We start from the raw sequence: 15,418 nt of genomic DNA on the forward strand, positions 1-15,418 counted from the left end.
GAAACTTAAATCCTCCAGAGAGCTCTTATGACAGCTAAGTCCCAGCCTCTGCACCCCTTTTCAACATGAACAAATTAGGGTGGTCACTGCCTAGACATTCCTGAAGGTGGGAAAGTGATTAAACTAGAGGAAGGGGTAGCAACAGACAAGATGGAATTTAACAAAGGATTATGAATGCTGAATCTCTATATAATTTTCTTTTTCTTAGTTGCTAGGGTATTAGAATAGCTAGATGGAAAGAACCGAAATGGTGGAACTGTAACCCATAACATTCTTGGAAATTTCCTATATACCTACTTGTTAAATTGTACTTTGAAAATTATCACCTTTTTGCATATATGTTATATTTCACAATAAGAAAAACTGAAACTGTGGAACTGTAATCCATAACATTATTTGAAATTTGCTCTCTAATTACTTGTTAAATTGCACTTGGAAAGTTATCACTTCTATGTAAATATGTTATATTCCACAATAAAAAAAACAGTAACATTCTGTTGTTATGTGCACAGTGTAGGAATATTCAGTCCAGATAAGCTAGTGTTTCCCAATCTGTTTTTCATTACCATCCCCTAAGGAAATTTTTTAGACATTTTTTCCCAATCACCCACTGCATGAAATGTTAATACCACATATATATTATACATGTGTTTTTTGTACTGTATGTATATCTGTGCTTCATACGTTAAAAGAGTAACATTTTTTGCAGATCCCAAGAACCAATCTTTGCCTCCTTAGGGGCAATATCACCCCTATTGAGAATGCATGAGATAAAGGGAAGTACACAAAAGAGGAATATATCAGATTATAATAGAACTGATTCCCATTCCAATTAGTCTTTAGAAACAATATTACTATGTTAATCACTTAAATAAATGTAAAGATAAATTCTAAAATTTTTAAAATACATTATTTTAAGTCCTAAAACTTGCTTCAGCTCAACTAAGAAAAACTTTTCTGTTGCAAGCAACTTGGATACAGAGACTATTTTTATAGGCCCTCAGATAACCTAGCATAAATGGAAAAGGACCTAATTAAATTAATCAATTGTCATCTGATCCTGACAAAATTACTTAAATGACATAAGTCTCAGTTGGTGGGCATGGGGTAGGGGTTGGGGTTGGGGGTGGGGGGTGTTAGATTGCATGGGAAGGCCAAGTAGTTTGGGTGGAGAGAACAATTCAAGGCAGGCAAGTCCTGGAGAGGGAGAATGCCCTTTGCAGGAGGGAGCAAAAAGCAGACATGCCTTGGAATGGGAAGGTTGTACTGAAGGTAAACTTTCAATAGTGCTATTTTGCCAAGGTCTAGAGCAGAGCTGTCCAGTGGAAATTTAATGTGAGCAATTTTTGTAATTTAAAATTTTCCAGTAGCCACATTAAAAAAGTAAAAAGAAAAGTAAAAAGAAAACAAGTGAAGTTAATTTTGACAATAGATTTCATTTAATAGAGTTTTGGTAAAATATTATCACTTCAACATGTAATCAATATAAACATCATTAATGAGACATCTTGCATTCTTCTTTTCATCAGTCTTTGATAACTGGTGTGTGTTTTGTACTTCCAGCACTTGTCAATTCAGATTAGCCACCTTTCAAGTGCTCAAAAGTCACAGGTGACTAGTGGCTACCATATCTGACAGCACAGGACTAGAGCAGTGGCAAAAGGTGGTTTGGGAGGGGCTTTGTATTCCCATTTATTTTTCCTTCCTCAGCATTGCCTCAAGGCACATTAGATATGTATATAAGGAAAACGCGTTTTTGCTATACAAATGCAACTTCCAAACAAGTCTCTTAACATTTCTTCCACCCAGATTGCTGCCTCTCAGTTCCTCTCATATAGATATCCAGGAGCATCCTTCCTGCCTTCCCCACCAACTCTCAGGCCAGAGCTCCAGAAAACATATTCCAAAAATATTCTTGATGGGACTCTGTCTAAATGAGAGGCATAAACACTGGAGAATAGAAGGGTTTTATCACACTAGAATTCCCTGGAAATACCATGTATCCCCCACTAACAGAAGAAAAAGCCTTCAGGTCAAGCACACTGTGCATAAAAATGTAGCATTTATTAAAATTCAGTGCATACCCTATAAAGCGCGTTACTGCAAAGGAGAGCCTAAAGCTGCTTATAATTGTGCCTAAGAGTCTCCCCCGAATACCTCTTTGTTGCTCAGATGTGGCCCTTTCTCTCTAGCTAAGCCACCTGGGCAGGTAAACTCACTGCCCTTCCCCCTACATGGGACCTGACTCCCAGGGGTGTAAATCTCCCTGGCAACACTGGAAACAACTCCCAGGATGAATCTGGACCCAGCATTGTGGGATTGAGAACATCTTCTTGACCAAAAGGGGGATGCGAAATGAAACAAAATAAAGCTTCAGTGGCTGAGAGATTTGAAATGGAGTTGAGAGGTCACTCTGGTGGGCATTCTTCGCACTATATAGAGATCACTTTTTAGGTTTTAATGTATTGGAACAGCTAGAAGTAAATACCTGAAACTACCAAACTCCAACCCAGTAGCCTTGGCTCTTGAAGATGATTGTATAACAATGTAGATTACAAAGGGTGACAGTGTGATTGTGAAAACCCTGTGGATCGCAATCCCTTTTTCCAGTGTATGGATGGATGAGTAGAAAAATGGGGACAAAAAACTAAATGGAAAATAGAGTGGGATGGGGGGGATGATTTGGTTGTTCTTTTTATTTTTATTTTTTATTCTGATTCTGATTCTTTCTGGTGTAAGGAAAATGTCCAAAAATAGATTGGGGTGACTTAGTGTATAACCCAATTGGTCTCTGGAACATTGGGTATCTCTCTGTGACACCCTGAAACTCAGAGCTAGAGTTCAGCAGATATGAATGCCAGTATTAGTGCATACAAGCAACTGTTAAAAAAAAAAAAAAAAAAAAAAAAAAAGCTGAAAAAGAGCCCGGACTTCAATTAGTGATATGAATGAAGCACATCTGGTTAAGACTAGGACAAACTGGGCCAAAGGGTAAAGGTTGAAACTGACTGTGCTTTAAAACTTCAACTTCCATGTGAGACCAAGGGAAGAGATGTCTATTTGGTGCAGGATCTATATTTTCTAAACAGTATAACTCTACAGTCAGTTTTTCAGACACCACAATTACATGGAACTTTGAATAGGAAGTGAGATATGGTAAGTTAGTATAGGTTAGAGTGAAATAGTGACACATCCCAAAGTAATTTGGGCAAACAATAAAAATATATTTGCAGGGCCCCCCTGAGGAGCTGGGGGAAAATGCAGAAGTGTTGGACTTCCTCACCTGGACTGATGCTGATGTTGTCACAAATATTGAGGATTTGTGGTTTGATGTGCCGAGCCCTCTATCATGGGACTTGCCCTCATGAAGCTCATTACTGCAAAGGAGGGGCTAAACTTGCATATAATTGTACCTAAGAGTCTCCCTCTGAGTGCCTCTTTGTTGCTCAGATGTGGCCCCTGTCTCTCTACCTAAGCCACCTAGGCAGGTGAACTCACTGCCCTCCCCCCTTTGTGGGACCTTGTCCTAGTTTGCTAACACTGCAGAATGCAAAACACCAGAGATGGATAGGCTTTTATAAAATAGGGGTTTATTTCACTACACAGTTACAGTCTTAAGGCCACAAAGCGTCCAAGGCAACACATCAGCAACTAGGCACCTTCACCTGAGGATGGCCAATGGCGTCCGGAAAACCTCTGCTAACTGGGAAGGCAGCCAGCGTCTGCTCCAAAGCTCCGGCCTCAAAGCGGCTTTCTCCCAGGACATTCCTCTCTAGCAAGCTTGCTCCTCTTCAAAACATCACTCCCAGCTGCACTCTCTCTCTTCCTTGAGTCAGCTCATTTATATAGCTCCACCGATTAAGGGCCCACCCTGAATGGGCGGGGCCACGCCTCCATGGGAACATCTCATCAGAATCATTCACAATACCACAAAAACTCAAATCATTTCAGTAACAAAAGTTAAGTACAAAATCCCATCAAAATCACTTTAGGCGTGGTCAGTCCTAAGGCATACTTTTCCTTTAGCTTTGAATCTGTGGATTTAGAACAAGTTATATGCTTCCAATATACAAAGGAGGGACATTCATAGGATAAACATTCCCATTGCCATAAGGAGAAACAGTAAGGAAAACAGGGTTAACAGGACCAAAACAGTTCTTAAAACCCGCAGGACAAACTCCATTAGATTTCAAAGTCTGAGAGTCATTAACAGAACAACGTTGCATCCTTGGGGCTTGAGAGAGCGGGAGCCTAACCCTTCCTAAGGGCCTTTTCGGCTGCCCTTTCCTCTCCAAATGCTTAGGTGAGTGCTCCAACATACCCACACATTGGGGAGACCACCTTCTCGGCCCCACCCTCCTCAAACATCGGGGCAGCTCCCGGATTCCCTTCCATCTCCGGGGCACACGCTCAACCCCTTCAGAACAGTGGGGTGGCAGCCAGGCTCTCCCCAATTCCCTGGAAATGTGCTCCAACCTCTTTGGGACCTGAGGTGGCAAATCTCTTCCAGAGCATCGAGGTGGAATGCCCACCCTCGACCTCCGGGGCAAACTCACCCTTTCCATGTGTGTGGGCTGCTCCACTCTCCCAGCCCAAGGCCTCTTGACTCCAGACCTCAACCTCCATGGCTCTGTCTATAAAGATCTCGCAAAAATTCTGTTGGTTTTGCATGAAGCATGCAGGGGTCAAAGCCATCAGACAATAGGACTTTCCACAAATCCTTTCTGCTTAACTCCTTTTCCAATCTTGGCTTGTACTGAAATGGTGGCTGGCTTCCATGTTTGGTTACATCCTCATGTTGGGCTGTAGCTTCAGGGATTCCACCCCCTGGAAGCTCGTAATTTTCCAAGAGATCAACTTCTGGTTTCTTTGAACCCAAGAGTTCAGTTCTAAGTTTATCTCTCTCTGCTCGCATTTTACTATAAGCTGCAAGGAGAAGCCAGGATACGTCCTCCACACGTATTCAGGAGATCTCCTCAGCTAAGTATTCCAAGTTGTTGCTTCCAGATTCTTCCTTCCATCTGACACCAGGACTCAATTTTGCCAAATTCTCTGCCACTTTAAAACAAGGATCACCTTTCTTCCAGTTTACAACAACATATTCATCATTTCTGTTCAAGGCCTCATCAGAAGTATCTTTAGAGTCCATATTTCCACAAACAGTCTCTTTAAAGCAGTTTTGGCCTTTTCTCTCAAGCTCCTCACAATTCTTCCAGAAACTTCCCCTTATCCATTTAAAAAGCCGTTCCAACATGTTTGGTATTTGCAGACTCAGCAGCAAAAGCACCCCACTCTCGGTACCAAGTTGTATTAGTTAGGGTTCTCCTTGGAAACAGAATCAATGAGAGATGTCTCTTATTATCAAATTGTAAAAGTGACTCACGCAACTGCGGGAGCGCACGAGTCCAAATTCTGCAGAGCCGTCAACAAGCTGTCAACTCCAAGGAAGACGTCTGACGAACTCCTCGGGAAACGAACCAACAAGTTTGACGAACTCCTCAGGAAACGAACCGGCAACTTTGAAGAACTCCTCAGGAAACGAACCGACAACTTTGACAAACTCCTCAGGAAACGAACCGGCAACTTTGAATAACTCCTCAGGAAACGAACCGACAACTTTGACAAACTCCTCGGGAAACGAACTGGCAACTTCGACGAGCTCCCCAGGAAAAGCTTCACTGAGCAGCTGAAGAAGAAGTGCAGGTTCTCTAACCGTCTGGCTTATAAGCCTCCAACTGATCACCCGGACCAAATCCAGCCAATTGCATTCTCTCACTGTGGAAGCACGCCCCTTGATGAGTCATCAGTCAGCTGCAGTCAATTGACTGATGATCCGACAAACCAACCATCCTCAAAGAGCCTCATAGCAATCGTCAGGCCAGTGCCCGCCCGACCAGACAGCCAGGCCACGTAGCCAAGTTGACACATGAACCCAACCATCACAGACCTGATTCCCAGGGGTGTAAATCTCCCTAGCAATGCAGGATATGACTCCCGGGGATGAATCTGGACCCGGCATCATGGGATTGAGAACATCTTCTTGAACAAAAGGAGTATGTGAAATGAAACGAAATAAAGTTTCAGTGACTGAGAGATTTCAAATGGAGTCGAGAGGTCACTCTGGTGGACATTCTTATGCACTATATAGATAATACCTCTTAGGTTTTAATGTATTGGAATAGCTAGAAGTAAATACCTGAAACTATCAAACTTCAACCTAGTAGCCTGGACTCCTGAAGATGCTTGTATAACAATGTAGATTACAAGGGGTGACAGTGTGATTGTGAAAACCCTGTGGATTATACCCCGTTTATCTAGTGTATGGATGGATGAGTAGAAAAATGGGGGCAAAACCTAAATGAAAAATAGGGTGGGATGGGGGGGATGATTTGGGTGTTCTTTTTTACTTTTATTTTTTTATTTTTATTCTGATTCTTTCTGGTGCAAGGAAAATGTTCAAAAATAGATTGGTGTGGGGACTCAGGCAAGATGGCGGCATAGAGAGGAGTGGAAGCTAAGTAGTCCCCCTGGAACAACTACAAAAAACCAGAAACAACTAGTAAATAATCCAGAATAACTGCGGGGGGACAAACGAGACCATCCATTCATCATACACCAACCTGAATTGGGAGGAATGCCTGAGAACACAGCATAAAATCTGTAAGTAAAACCTGCGGAACCAGGTCGGGAGACCCCCTCCCCCATAGCCCGAGCTGCAGAGCCGCGTGGTGCCACAGAGAAGCTCTCTCCCAGCAAGCGAATACAGCTCAGCTGAGCTCCAACTGGGGTTTTAAGTAGTGAGTGTGAACCGCTCACTACAGGTACGCAGCCCCAAAAAACAGACAGAGGCTTTGGGTGACGACTAACCTGGGAGAGCTGGAGGGTTACCTTGGACTGGGTCTGAAGGGGACTATCTGTTTCTTTTTTGGCTCAGTGGAGAAAGCCCCAGTCATTTTCAGTTTCCAGGGCTGTGACTCCGGGAAGGGTGGAGACAGCACAAGCAGAGAGTGAGACCATTGAAATGCTAATGACCTCCACCTGAGGGGTCTGTCTTCTCTAGGAGGAAAGGGGTGGGGCCCTTTCCATTCAGAACCAGACCCCAGAGCCTGGGGGAACATGGCCATACCTCCTCACACCAGTCAAGAATTATAGGCTAACAGGCGTCACCTGCTGGGCAGAAAAGCACAGTGACCCGAGGCATCAAAGGGTGGAGCAATTTTCTAAGACACACCCGCAGGGAAACCAGATACTGAATATTTCTTCCCTCTGGGACCTGAGCCTGTTCTGGTCTGGGAAAACCTGAGTTGGATAACCAAGGAAACCATGCCTAGACAACAGAAAATTACAACCTATACTAAGAAAAACAAAGTTATGGCCCAGTCAAAGGAACAAACGTACACTTCAACTGAGATACAGGAATTTAAACAACTAATGCTAAATCAATTCAAAAAGTTTAGAGAAGATATTGCAAAAGAGATAGAGGCTGTAAAGGAAGCACTGGACATGTATACGGCAGAAATCAAAAGTTCAAAAAACCTACTAGTAGAATCTATGGAAATGAAAGGCACAACACAAGAGATGAAAGACACAATGGAAACATACAACAGCAGATCTCAAGAGGCAGAATAAAACACTCAGGAACTGGAGAACAAAACACCTGAAAGCCTACACGCGAAGGAGCAGATGGAGAAAAGAAAAAAAATATGAGCAACGTCTCCGGGAACTCAAGGATGAAACAAAGTACAATAATGTACGTATCATTGGTGTCCCAGAAGGAGAAGAGAAGGGAAAGGGGGCAGAAGCAATAATAGAGGAAATAATTAATGAAAATTTCCCATCTCTTATGAAAGACATAAAATTACAGATCCAAGAAGCGCAGCGTACTCCAAACAGAAGAGATATGAATAGGCCTACGCCAAGACATTTAATAATCAGATTATCAAATGTCAAAGACAAAGAGAGAATCCTGAAAGCAGCAAGAGAAAAGCGATCCATTACATACAAAGGAAGCTTAGTAAGACTATGTGCGGATCTCTCAGCAGAAACCATGGAGGCAAGAAGGAAGTGGTGTGATATATTTAAGATACTGAAAGAGAAAAACCGCCAACCAAGAATCCTGTATCCAGCAAAGTTGTCCTTCAAATATGAGGGAGAGCTCAAAATATTTTCTGACAAACAGACAATGAGAGACTTTGTGAACAAGACACCTGCCCTACAGGAAATACTAAAGGGAGCACTACAGGGTGATAGAAGACAGGAGTGCGTGGTTTGGAACACAATTTGGGGAGACGGTAGCACAACAATGTAAGTACACTGAACAAAGGTAACTATGAATATGGTTGAGAGAGGAACATGGGGAACATGTGAGACATCACAAGAAAGGAGGAAAGATAAAGACTGGGACTGTGTAACTTGGTGAAATCTAGAGTATTCAACAATTGTGATAAAATGTACAAATATGTTCTTTTACGAGGGAGAGCAAGCAAATGTCATCCTTGCAAGGTGTTAAAAATGGGGAGGCATTGGGGGAGGGATGCAATCAGCATAAACTAGAGACTGTAACTAATAGAATCATTGTATTATGCTTCCTTTAATGTAACAAAGGTGATATACCAAGGTGAATGCAGATAAGAGGGGGGGATAGGGGAGGCATGTTAGACACTTGACATTGGTGGTATTGTCTGATTCTTTATTCTACTTTGATTTAAGGTTATTTTTCCTTTTGCTGCTTCCTAGCTGTCATTTTTTTTTGTTTCCTCTTTCTTTTGCCTCTCTACCTTCTTTGACTCTCCCTCCTGCCTTGTGGAAGAAATGTAGATGCTCTTGCTTAGTATGAGCAGAATGTTCAATTAGGATGAACTTAAATGTTTGGAAATGAACAGGGGTGTTGGTAGCAAGATGTGAGAATAACTAACAGTGCCGAATGGTGTGTGAATGAGGTGGAAAGGGGAAGCTCAGAGTCATATATGTCACCAGAAGGAAAGTTGGAGGTCAAAAGATGAAAATGTATAAAACTGAATCCTATGGTGGGCAATGTCCATGATCAACTGTACAAATACTAGAAATCACTTCATGAACCAGAACAAATGTATGACAATACAATTAGAAGTTAATAATAGAGGGGCATATAGGAAAGAACTATATACCTATTACAAACTATATACTACAGTTAGTAGTATTTCAACATTTTTTCATAAACAGTAACAAATGTACTATATCAATACTAGGAGTCAACAATTGAGGTGGGTTGGTTAGGGATAGGGGAGGTTTAGAGTTTCCTTTTCTTTTTTTCTTTTTTCATCTTTCACTTTATTTCTTGTCTGGAGTAATGAAAAGTTTCTAAAAATTGAACAAAAATTAAGTGTGATGGATGCACAGCTGTATGAGGGTACCCAGGGGAAGTGATTGTGCACTTTGGATCTTTGGATAATTGTATGGTATCTGAACAATCTCAATAAAAATGAAAAAAAAAATAGATTGGTGTGATGAATGCACAACTATTTAATGGTACTATGAACAGTTGCTTGTACACCATGGATGAGTGCATGGTATGTGAATATATCTCAATGAAAGTGAATTAAAAAAAATAGATCAGGGTAATTAATGCACAACTGTATGATGGCACTGTGAACAGTTGATTGTACACCATGAATGACTGTATGGTATGTGAATATATCTCAATAAAACTGAATTTAAAATGAAACAAAAAGTAAGAAAACAAACATTCTAGTGGCTTCCCACTGCATATAGAATAAACCCAAATTTCTAACCATGAAAAAAAAAATGTAGTGGATATTTAAATGGTACTGAGAAAAACAGGTACTTAAGAAAATAGTTTCTGTCAATATAGAAACAAATAAATAGCCTTTGTCTCACTTGCTAGGGAGTATTTATATTTCCTTGCAACCAGGAACATTATTTATTTATATTTCCTAGCAACATTCCTGGAACTACTATATAGACTTCTCTGTATGCCATGATATATTATAATCAACTCATGCTCTAAATGCTATTACCAGCATGTGGGTGCACTTTAGAACAGGAAACTTAGTAGTCACTTGGATTAGAAAAGGTACTATGCTAAATCGTACTCTGCCCTTTTATATTAATAATTTACAGGTTTTATCACTCACAGAAGAGAGAAAAAGGCATTTATTTGCTTACCATTTTCAACATCTCTTCCAAAAGAAGGTAAAGGAAAAAACAGAAAGTGGACTGACTATAAAACAAAAAGATATGCAGTCCCACAGAATCCTGCAAAGAAAACACTATGACATGAAGCTAGATGCATACATACAAACTTCCATTATAGTCACAAAATTATCACCTGAAGTCATCTTTGAAACAAAGGAGGAAATTAAAATACTAAATAAATAAAATTGGTATTTAACTTAATGTGTCATTGTTTTTTATTGAGGTCTTCATTGAAAAGACAAAATATTTCCCATCTTTAGCCTTAAACTTTTACAAGTAAGTATCTTAAATATAATTGTCTATAGGTAAAATGTCATGATGCCTGGGATTTGCTTTAAAATACCCCAGCAAAGAAAATAAAAGTAACAATAAAAGTAAAAGTTGGAGAAATACATTAAACGAGGAAGGCAGAATGCTGTTAGCATTCTCCACTTGTATATATTCAATATCTAAAATTTTCCAAATAAAAAAGTTTAAAAATTGTTGATTATATGTTTTAAAATATATGGGTTTTTTAAACAAAAAAAAAATGTTAATTGATTGTCTCTGACTCAAGGTCTGAAATGAGAGATTAACTTAAAGTCTTTTAAATTGTGTAAATTTGTATCAAACATTTTCTCAATGAAATTTACATATATGCACACACATAAATATATATAGTTGTATTGGATTTTGGTAAGTTTAGAGCACATTTTTTTAATGCAATTTTATTTAGATACATTCACATAACATACAATCATCCAAAGTGTACAATCAGTTGTTCAGAGTATCATCATATAGCTGTGTATTCATCACCACAATCAATCTTTCAACATTTTTGTTACTCAAAAAAATAAAATAAAAATAAAAATAAAAAAGAACATCCCATTCCCTTCCTCCCCCACACTGTCCACTTACTTTTTAAAAAATAGTTCTATTGAGATATGCTCACACACCCTACAGTCATCCACAGTGAACAATTATTCACAGCACCATCATACAGAATCAATTTTTGAAACTTTTCCTTATCCAAAATAAAAATAAAAGCAAAAAATAGCACCCAAAACTTTTCATCCCTTCCATTCCACCCTATTCTTCATCTAATTTTTGTCCCCATGTTTCCACTTATCTGTCCATATACTGGATAAAGGGAGTGCAAGCCACAAGGTTTTCATAATCACACAGTCACACTATGGCAATCTATATAGTTACACATTGTCTTCAAGAATCAAGGTCACTGGGTTGCAGTTTGACAGCTACAGGTATTTCCCTCTAGCCGTTCCAACACACCGAAAACTAAAAAAGTGATATCCATATAGCATATAAGAATATCCTCCAGAGTGACCTCTCGACTCCATTTGAAATCTCTCAGCCACTGAAACCTTATTGCGTTTCTCTTCCTCCTTTTGGTCAAGAAGATTTTCTCAATCCCACAGTAGAGCACATACTTCTTAAGAATACTGGTTATGCATTTAGCTCTGTACCTTATTAGTTTTGTGTCCTTGGACAAGTGATTTCTGAGCATTCTTACATAAGGATAACATTTAAATGAGATAATGAATTTGAAATATACCTAGTGCAGGGTCTGGTACAATAGATATGTTCACTCAGTGTTGGTTTAAATAAAATTATATATGTAGGGAGAACTAGATTTATTCTAAGAGACAGGTCCATCTCTAACATTTGAGGGGCCATGAGCAAGAGGATAAATAGAGGCACCCAGCCCATGGCCTATTCTCTTTTTCATTCCATCTTTCCATGGGCCCCTATGCATGTGTGTGGACATCTCAACCAGCTTGATCAGGCACCACCACCCCCATCAGCTGCCCTTTGACCATTCTTAAGACCTAGGTGCAATACCCTTAACCAGCAGTCTACACCTGGGAAAGCCTGCACAGGCCCTGAAAATGGGCTCCTGCTTATATGTCAGGGAATTTCAGCATCCCAGGTAGCTGGGACCTAGTCTAGGATGAGGGAAGCAGGGGTGGGATGAGACGGACAGGAGGGAGGGGAATGAACTCCTGATAGGTATGTATCCTTAGCTCTTGAAACTGTTTGGGCCAGTGGGTCCTTTCAAAGAAAAGAGTCCAGGTCAGGGGCTCCAGGTACTTGGATTGAAAAGCAATACTGATTGGAGGCAAGTTACTATACTGAACCACTCAACAGAGGAGTCAGAAGACATGGATTCTTGCCATAATTCTGCTGGTAACTTCATGTAGAACCTTAGAGCAATGTCTTTACCTCTCTGTGCCTCACCTTTCACATACATCCATTTAATAAATATTTATTGAACTTCAATTATAGGCCTAGTACACATCTGATACTAAGGATACACAAAATACAAATACAAAATCCTTATACTCAAAGACTTACCATTCTGCTAGAGAACAAGTCATGAAGACATCTGGGGCAAACATATTCCGAACAAAGGGTCCCTTTTAAATCAAAATTTTCATGATTACTCTTGAAAGTTGATATGTTCATTAAATTTAAGTAATGAAAGACTCCTAATAGGAAAAAAAATAGCATATGTTACATTATAATAGCATACGTTATGTTATAATTACATTATACAAAGCACAAAACATGCCTTTTATGATACATTTTCTAATACAATAGCATGAGCACTCCACAACTGCTGCTCTAATTTCTATCACAAGCATTATCACCATATGTAGCACAGAATCCACTCTCTAAATGCGCCATTTTCTATATATGATTACTCATTTTATTTAATTACATATATTTTATATGAAAAATAAATTTCAGTAAAAGATAACACTGTAATCACAAAACATTTATCCACTTTTAAAAATAAAGTAAATTAATATAATGTATCAGATGCTTCATAAAACATTTATTTCAAAAAAGGTTAATAATGACCTCTATTATTTGATATACACAGAAAAGAGAATTCACAAAAGAGATGAATAAAGTGTGCAATAAAGGGTAAAAGAGTCTTAAGAACCACTTATGTTATACCAAACCAATTAAGACTGGATGCAGCTCTAAGACTGTATCAACTTTAGTGTGGGTGGGGTCATGGTAGACTATTTGATCAAAAAAACTAGGAGTCAAATGAGAAGAGCTAGACAATCTTGTATAAGACAGGGGTGAATTTTTTCTGAGAGGGTAGGTTGTTGAGTAATATAGAACTGATGTCTCAGGTAGTTCCCAGTCTGCCCTGAAAGCAGTTACACAGAAGAGCTCCGAAGTTCAGATCATCCCAGCCATTTCATCCTACACCTCCTCAAAGTTGAAGAGCTGTCCATTTATCACAAAATATTGGTTATAAGGGACTACTGATCTCAGAATTAGAACCATCCCAGGGTGCAGTGATTTTCTAGATAAAATCAAAGTGCCCATAATGCAGTGTGTGCTGGAGAGTTTGCAACTAATCTTCCCTTTTCTGTCTCTCCAAAGTAAACAAAATAGAACCCAAGAGTGCACTGTCCAAGCTTTATTAGTACAGCTTTTATTGCAGCTAGATGATTTAGTGCTAGATGGCACTAAATATTCTGTGTTTTAGGAATTGGGCCCCTTTAAAAAAAGGCAACTAAAAAGGCAAATATGATCTATCTGGAAAACAAGAAATAATCAGCATCTCGGGTCATCTGACCTGTCAATATGGTCATTCTTTTAGAAACGGAACTTTAATCTTATCCATCTATTCACCCATCAAACATTTATTAAACCATAGTATGTTTTTGATCCTGTGCCCAGTGGTAGCAAGGCAGTAACAAGACACAGTCCCTTGTCCTTAAGAGGACAGGGAGGGGAGGAGAGTAGTGAAGGCAGAGGGCAGAATTAGACAAGCAATAGAATCTTTTTTTTTTTTTTGAAATAAATTCAAAGTTATAGGAACAGTTGCAAAAACAATACTAACCCCATAGACAGAATTCCATCATACCCTGACCCCCCTCCCCCGGTAGCTCAATCCACCAACATTAACGTGCTGTCACATCGCTATTTCTTTCCCTCCCTATCATACATCATCTATTGCTCTGTCTTCTGAACATTTGAGAGCTAGCTACACACATCCTTGAATGTACACTACAATTCACATATACAGTCCCCATCAACAAGAACATTCTTTTATGCAATCCCATTAAGTGCAGCTAAGAAGTACAAGAGATTCAACAATGGTATGAAGCTTACATTCTATATTTCCTTTTCCTTATGTCTCAACTGTGTCCCTTTGAGCCACCTGTCCTCTATCCTCCAATCCCATCCAAGATCATCCTTGGCATTCAATTGTCATCTATTTAGGCTTTCTTTTTTTTTTTTTTTTTTTTTTTCAATTATGGAGACATATATACAGCCTAAATCTTCCCATTCCACCCCCTCCCTAGCCTTCCATTAGTGGGACTAATCACATTTTGAATGTTGTAATGCTCTTTCCCATCATCCATTACTAGAAATTTCCCTTCACCTCAAACAGCAACCCTACACTCGTTTCTTAACTCCCCATTGCCCCTTCCCCCATTTCTCTTAACCCAAACTCTACTTTTCATCTCTATGGTTATATTCTCTGATAATTTCTTTGTGTTTACTGTGGGGGTTAGAATTAACCTCTTAAATCCATATCAATCTTGTTTTTCTTTGCTACCACCTTCACTTCAATAGGACACATAAACTATGTTCCTATACTCCTCCATTCCCCCACCTTTATGTAGTTGTCTAAAATTACATATTTTACATTGAGTTCAAAACCACTGATTTGTCCTTAGAGTTTGTGTATTTTATATCATGTAGGAAGTAAACAGTGGAGTTACAGTTCAAAAATTATTGACTTCTATTTGTATTCCATTGTGGTTGGAGAATGTGCTTTGAGTATATTCAATGTTTTTTTTTTTTTTTTTTTTAATTTCTTGAGGCTTGTTTTATGTCCCAGCTTATGGTCCCTTCTCGAGAAAGATCTGTGATCACTAAAGAAAAGTCAGTGTCCTGGTGATTTGGGATGTAAGGTACTATATATGTCTGTTAAAATTCCCTATATCTCTTTCTCCTTTCCTTGTCTCTCCTCCAGCAGGGCTCCCCTCAGAATCTGAAGTAGGGTAGGTCTTTCATCAGCAAAGTCTCTCAGCATTTGTTTGTCTGTGAAAAATTTAAGCTCTCCCTCAAATTTGAAGGAGAGTTTTGCTGGATAAAGTATTCTTGGTTGGAAATTTTTCTCTCCCAGAATTTTAAATATGTCATGCCACTGCCTTCTCGCTTCCATGGTGGCCGCTGAGTAGTCACAACT

This window comes from Choloepus didactylus, chromosome 2 (genome assembly GCF_015220235.1).
Source record: "Choloepus didactylus isolate mChoDid1 chromosome 2, mChoDid1.pri, whole genome shotgun sequence".
Lineage (NCBI taxonomy): Eukaryota > Metazoa > Chordata > Mammalia > Pilosa > Megalonychidae > Choloepus > Choloepus didactylus.